Source organism: Carassius gibelio, chromosome B25 (assembly GCF_023724105.1).
Source record: "Carassius gibelio isolate Cgi1373 ecotype wild population from Czech Republic chromosome B25, carGib1.2-hapl.c, whole genome shotgun sequence".
Lineage (NCBI taxonomy): Eukaryota > Metazoa > Chordata > Actinopteri > Cypriniformes > Cyprinidae > Carassius > Carassius gibelio.
In genome coordinates this window covers 22,173,474-22,180,858 of record NC_068420.1, presented here as the reverse complement: position 1 = coordinate 22,180,858, position 7,385 = coordinate 22,173,474, and the positions used below count along the sequence as shown (strand labels likewise).

Here is a 7,385-nt window from a genome sequence, read left to right as displayed (position 1 = left end):
GCAGTTCTTCAGGCGATCATCCTCGTGCTGCTCCTTCGCGAAAGCCCCACCTCCTGCCACCTGCTGAAACACATCAAAATATAGGTCAGAATTTTGGGAGGGGGGCTCACCTTCTCGAGGGCTGTCCGATGTCAGCAGCACGGGATGTCGAGGAGGTCCCTTTGCTGGCCTCCGGCGTCGGCGGTTCCCGGTCGAGCTGGCAGGCTGTGCGGCTGCGGCGAGCAGACGGTCGAACCCCGGCCAATCTCTCCCGAGGAGGACGGGGACGGGCAGGTCCTTCACGATCCCTACTTCCAATGACCAGGTTCCCGGGGCAGCGGTTATGGCGACTCGCCGAGTGGGGACCCGTCTGGTATCGCCGTGGACGCACGTGATGGCCATCCGGGCCTTGGCTCCTGACCGTGGAGGGAGGACGGTGGGCCGCATCAATGTAATGGAGCTCCCGGAATCCAGCAGCGCCGAGAACGGGCGGCCATTGACGGCGACTTCGGCCCGGGTCGCCCCAGCTGGGGGGTCGTGAACGGCACAGCCTGCCAGCCAAGCGCGTCCTGGGGAGCGTGGTGGTTCCGTTGGCATGGGCTCGTCCTGGGGACCGGGAACCGCTGGCCTGCTCATGTGCCGCGAGGTGCCCTCCGGCGTGCGTCGCTCCTGGACCACCCTTCGGGGAAAAGGCGGCGCTCGCTCCCCAGCCTCCCGGTGGTAGGCGGCATCCGCCAGCTCAATGGCCTCGATCACTTCATCCACACTGGAGGGGTTCCGCATGCCTACCGCCTGGCGGATGGATCGGGGCAAGGCGCGAAGAAGGCGGTCGACGGCCACGCGCTCCGCCACCTGGTGCGCGCTGGGATCCCCGGCCAACAGCCAATGATGCGCCAACCTGGTGAGTTCCGCTGCCTGTGCGCGAGCGGGCAATCGGGGTCGATATTCCCAATCGTGGAACTGTTGGGCCGCACATATCGGGGACAGACCCACGCGGCCGAGGAGTTCTTTCTTTAATTCATCATATGAAGTCCTTCGGTTGGGAGTCAAAGAATAATAGGCCCGCTGTGCTTCCCCCGTCAGGAGCGGGGCGAGGAGATGTGCCCATTCATCCATGGGCCAGACTTCGCGCACGGCTGTGGCCTCAAACATCTGCAGGTACAGCTCGACGTCATCACTCGCCGTCATCCGGGGCACGAGCTGCGCGGCTTGGACGCGGGGATCAGGCAGCGGAGCGCGCTGGGCGGTGGCAGTGCGAAGCGCGGCGAGCTCCCGTTCAGTTTCCCCTTGCCGCGCGGCCATGTGTTCAACAATTTGTTGCTGGCGGATGCTCACCTCGGTGAGGTGTTTGAGCAGTTCTTCCATCACGGGGGAGGAGCTGCCGCCTGCACACAAAAAAAAGAAAAGAAAAAAAAACACAACGGTGAACGGGGGAAAAAACTCACAATTTTGGTGATCGCTGTCGGTGCTTCTTTCAATTTGCTGCCCGCATTCTCCACCAAATTGTCACGAGACAAAGAAGCACACGACGAGCGAGTGAGTGAAAAATATCCCCGAAGGGTGGATTTTATTGAGAGTGCCAGTGAGGAAGTGTCGAAAGTGCGGGTCTTCGTGTCCGGGTCCTTGTATCCCTCTTGTGCGCGTGCCTGTGCTGTGCCGGTGTCACCGTGGTTCGACGGGGCTGCGGCTTAAGGGCTGCTTTCTGCGGGGAAAAGAACAAAGAGTCACTTCCTGGCATGGAGACGTTGCCCTCCTTCTTCCTCCTCTGCCGCATCTTTATAGCCCGCTTGATGAGCCGCAGCTGGGCTTGCTCAGTGGCTGATGAGCGGGGACAGGTGCGGCGTGTCGGTTGCCAGGGCGACGCTGATGAGGACTCGGGACACTTGTCACACTATATATATATATATATATATATATATATATTGCTATTTAAATCTTTGTGAAAATAGCCGCTGCCAATTAATAAACACTGGGACATCATATAGGCTAATACTGACTGATGACCCAGGAAAGTGATTTCTATTTCATGTGTCTTAACTGTATTAAGTAGTCATCACTTGCTTCTCACATAATAAAAAGTTAAACTTTAAAAATTGTAATATATATATATATATATATATATATATATATATATATATATATATATATATATATATATATATATATATATATATATATATATATATATATATATATAATAAAAGTTAAACATTTATAGTTAAATATTTCATATTCGTTTAATAATTTATTTGAAAAAAAGCAGCATAATAAATGACTCTGCTTGGCTTTGGCGACCTGATCACCCCGTCTGGATTATTTTGTGTGGTTTGACTGGCAGATTCTACCTTACATAATATGTTGGAGAGAGAGAGAGTGAGAGAGAGAGAGAGAGAGAGAGAGAGGCAGGACTGAGTGAATGTTTCTCTTCTCACTCTCCCTGTTCTCTCGTCTGCTGTGGTTATCATGGACAAGCAGTCTTCATATCAGCAGGTAAAAAAATATCTTCCTCTGTGTTGATTAAGCTTGTATTTTAGCTCCTGCTGAATGCTTTGCTCTGTGCATACTGGCTTTATTCAGTCTGCATTCTGTGTTGTGTTGATCAGTAGCTCCGCTAGATGTTTACAATGTCAAATACGTTTCATTAGCAGTTATACAAATCTATTAAAAGAAGTTCACATGCATTTTAACTAGTCTACTTGCCACATTAAGAGTACATTAAGAGTTGCCTACATTTAGTAGAAGATGTCTACCACAAACATAAAGTAAACAGGTTTGCTTAAAAACACATCTTTTTACTGAAAAAACGAGGTGAAAATATATATTCTTGTTGTCTTGCTAGTATCTCTGTACATGACTGTTTAATTTTATCCAACCAAATGAATTTGCTGGCTCTGGAGCTCAGATGGTCCGGAAGTTTGAAGGAGTGGGGTGTCGTTTTGATGGTGCGATTAAAGTTAAACCAAAATTAAAATATGCTCATATTGGATGATAGCAAGGTTTGGACAGCAACATTTATAACAGACCTGATCTATTAAGTAAAGTAGTAACAAAAAGATCATTCAGTTATAGGAGCGCTGCATGATTAAGTAGAAAATATATTCAAGTGTATTAAATTGAAACCATTAAACTGATAATGGAGCACATTTTCCTTGGTTGATTTGCAACAGAGTAGAATCTTTGGTGAACACAAAGAGCGTATCACAAATAAACCCTTTACTTTAGGGGTGTTTGAAAGGGTTGCTGCATATATTCTCTTTTCTATTAATTAATGTGGCTTCTTTGATCCTCCTCCACATTCACTGCCTCATTTCACCCCTTCAGAGCGTTCTCTCTTTCGCCCACACAGCACATTGTTGTACCTGCCAGTTCGCAGCACCCACACACACTCTCGCCCACTAACACCCAGCCACACTAATGCAGTGGTGCCCCAAGCCCCCCCACACATTAACACTAAACCACAATAACACATAGGAGCAAAGATGCCTTGAGTGTTGATGAACTTTGGCACAAGCATGCATATATTTAAGGGATGTCAAACAGGTTCTGTTGTACTGAATATCAGTGGCCTAGTCCAACTACAGCTGTTATAGCTGGGCTGATATTCTGTATAACAGCACAGTTCCAAGTGTGAGATGTTGTTCAGTTGCTACAGTTGCTCTAGATATGTTGTCAATATTCTTTCAGTGCATAGACAGTTGCTTCTGTCTTTTCCTGACTGACTTTTATTATGGTTAAAGGACTCTTAGTTCAAACAAATACTCACTGGTTTGTTGCAATAATTGCAAAATTATTATGGAATCTTACACACTAAGAATAAAAAAATAAAAAAATAAATAATGATAATAAAATAGCTGACAACAAATTTCACAACATCTAATATTGCCATCATGCCATATAAAAGTTTGGGATCACTAAGATATGCAAGTTTTTTTTTTTTTTTTTTTTTTTTTTTTTTAAGAAGTTTCTAATGATCATCAAGGCTGCATTTATTTGATCAAAAACACAGAAAAGTTTTATACTTTGATATACTTTAAAATATAATTTATTTCTGTGATCAAACCAAAATTTTCAGCATCATTTAGTGTCACACGATCCTTCAGAAATCATTCTAATATGCTGATTTATTATGTTGGAACATCTGATACTTTTTCAGGATTCTTTAAATAAAACGTAAACAAGTACAGCATTTATTCAGAATATAAATCTCTTGTAACAATAAACAAACATTTTTTTTCTTTCTTTCTTTCTGCAAAAAAAAAAAAAAAAAAGATATATATATATATATATATATATATATATATATATATATATATATATATATATATATATATATATATATATATATATATATTATTCAGCATGGGTTTGTTAATTTGATAAAAAGTGATAGTAAAGACTAATATTGTTAGAAAACATGTATGTTATAAACAGAAAGTTATATAAGCAGCTATAAGCAGCATAATTGTTGATGAAAAAAAGGCCTCTAAACACGAGCTTGCTCTATTCTTTTTCTATTTTATCTGTTGTCTTTTTTATTATATATTAATAATTTAAAAAACTTGCTACGTAAGCTAACTAAGACTTGTTATAGCACTTGCATATCATTTCTCTTTTGTTGATTTTGATTGCTTTGATTTTTTTAAAGTCGGCTAAATGACTAAATTTAAAAGATGAAATCAGAATTGCGGTAGACCCAGTTCTGAACTGGGGAGCAGTTGCTTTTGTGCTGTAGCTGGGCCTTGAAGCAGTGGTGGACACAGCCCATAGAATAACTACAAGGCTAAGGAAGAGCATCAAGAGCCGTGGAGCAGGAGGCATGAACCAGAACATGAGGAAGTGACAGGGCATGGAGCATGGACAGATTTCACAAGCCTGGGGAAATGGACATACAGTAGAAACATATTCTGGTGACAGGCACATGGACACAGGCTGAGGAATAGCTGACTTAAGGGACTCAGCAAGCTCATGGAGCACAGGGGCCTCTGCGACATGTTGTCGGAAGTAGTGTGTGTGAATATGGGACATCAATCTACTATTGGCACTTTTTACATAACACTCGCATTCAGTGTAGAGCGAATGTAATATTCCACATCCCCGAACAGCATAATTTCTGCAGGCTATGGAAGTGATATGGCAAAGTTTGTGAGGAGGTGTTGTTGTGGAGGCGGTGAGATGCAAATGTGATGTCACGCTGTGGAGAAAGAAGACAATTAGTTGATTCGGCTGCTTTCTTTTCTTTTTCTGCAGTAAGATATTGGTGAATTTGAAATCTCAAATTTGTCAGATGTCAAAAAATCTAGCAAATTTGGTTTCCTCATGTCACGACTCCTTTAAAGGATCCTTTAAGAAACATTAATGACTGGTTTGTACAATGCAACATAAGGTAGGCAAAGTATTCATTTCCACAAACAAATGTATTGTCATGAATTACAGAATTTAAATTGAACAAAAACTAAGACAAACTTAGAAGTGTAATAGGATACTGCACACAGGATACTGTGGATCTTTGTGTAAAACAGACCCGAACTGAATTTACACAATTTGAGCTGTTATTCAGTGGAAAACCAATAGAGCTGCTGCTACTGTATATCACATGAAGCTCATGAGGAGGTGGCTGTAACTAAACCCAACACTTGCACCAAAGACACTAGTAGAGCCGTTACGAGTAAACCTGCTTATGTTTACTAAGGAAGGGTTGTTTTCAGATGTACTCTCCAGAATAACTAATATCATACAGCATGATACATATCACACTTACAGCAACTCTACAATGTGCCAGAGAATAAAACGACAGGAAAGTCCCTGATCCAAAACCATTGTGATCATCCTTAAGCTGGACCGCTATAATTGGTCCCTAAACAAAAGTGTTACCATAGCCACATAACTATAGGTACTGTTAATGTTTATTTGATTTCTAACTTCTCCTCAACAGCTTGTCTCCTAACAGACGTAACAAAGAAGTGACTCAGGACTACAGAGTGGTATTTACTGGGCATCTGAACACACCTGCATGCCTCATACTTTCAACAGACCCGTCACCCTTCAGACAGACGCATCACAAACTGGACGTGGAGCTGTTCTTTTTCAGACAATACGAGGTAAGGAACTACTACCTGTGATTTTCATGAGCCATAAGCTGTCTCCTGCAGTAATACTGTAGCAATTGAGGGTGAGCATTGACGTCAGTTTCCCGCCGGGACATGCCCCCTCAACAGGACTGAGCGGCAAAAGAGCAGGGAGAACAGGGAAACTGCACAAACACTACTAAAACAACAATAAGTTTAAACTAAAGGTTGTCCATGATATTGGTATTCAGACAGACATTTATATGTGTCAGATTTTGATGCCCGGGGAATTACATAAAACCAATTTGCCTCTAAACGCTTTATTTAAATCTAAAATCTAAATCCGGGTGATCACTTTCATCAATGTTATATATATCGTCATATTGTCCAGCCCAAAAACTTATATAGTTTTTGTCAGTGTTTATTTAAAAACAGCTAGTTATGCAGAATTAAGTTGGTAAGTATTTAACTGATGAGTTATATACAATATATAACAATACAAGTCAAGTCAAGTCAAGTCACCCTTATTTATGCAGTGCTTTAAACAAAAAAGATTGCGTCAAAGCAACTGAACAACATTCATTAGGAAAACAGTGTGTCAGTAATGCAAAATGATAGTTAAAGGCAGTTAATCTGTGCAATCTTTTGCAATCAAGTCAATGATATCGCTGTAGATGAAGTGACCACAACTAAGCAAGCCAGAGGTGACAGCGGCAAGGAACGAAACTCCATCGGTGACAGAATGGAGAAAAAACCTTGGGAGAAACCAGGCTCAGTTGGGGGCCAGTTCTCCTCTGAACAAATTGCCTGAGTTTTAAGAATGTAGCGGATGTGGAGGATTATAATGTAAAAGGAGCTCATTCAAATACTGAGGTGCTAAACCACTCAGGGCTTTATAAGTAATAAGCAATATTTTAAAATCTATACGATGTTTGATAGGGAGCCAGTGCAGTGTTGACAGAACCGGGCTAATATGGTCATACTTCCTGGTTCTAGTGAGAACTCAGTTTTACAAATGCTAGTAACGTGGCTTTCTAAAGAAAGATTGCTATCAAATATTGCTACAATATATATTATAGTGTATTTTACTACAAAATTCAATGTAACGTAACTAGTAAAGTAACACATTATTTTTTAATTTACAAGAAAATATATTTTTGAAATTCTTGCTGGCACTGAGACCCAAACCTGCAAACTTCGGGGTAAAAGTCTAACTATCTAACCATAAAGCCATGACTGCCATAAAAGATGCGCTTTACGACGAGGATGGGTATCCTAATATATTATATATAATATGCATTTAATCACATTTTATTTACCAATGACAATCAATCAATCAAT

General features: G+C 41.9%; 1 protein-coding gene across 2 annotated transcripts in view; it reads left to right on the top strand.

Annotated features, from left to right (window-relative positions):
* Positions 1-2,377: 2,377 nt before the first annotated feature.
* Positions 2,378-7,385, top strand: part of LOC128014372 (coiled-coil domain-containing protein 136-like) — a 29,530-nt gene continuing 24,522 nt past the window's right edge. The window contains exons 1-2 of one of the 2 annotated variants that reach the window (XM_052597950.1): positions 2,378-2,469; positions 5,912-6,077. The gene's annotated coding sequence lies outside the window, so the exon portion shown is untranslated. The remainder of the gene's footprint in view (positions 2,470-5,911; positions 6,078-7,385) is intronic. The other variant, XM_052597951.1, reaches the window with a different exon arrangement.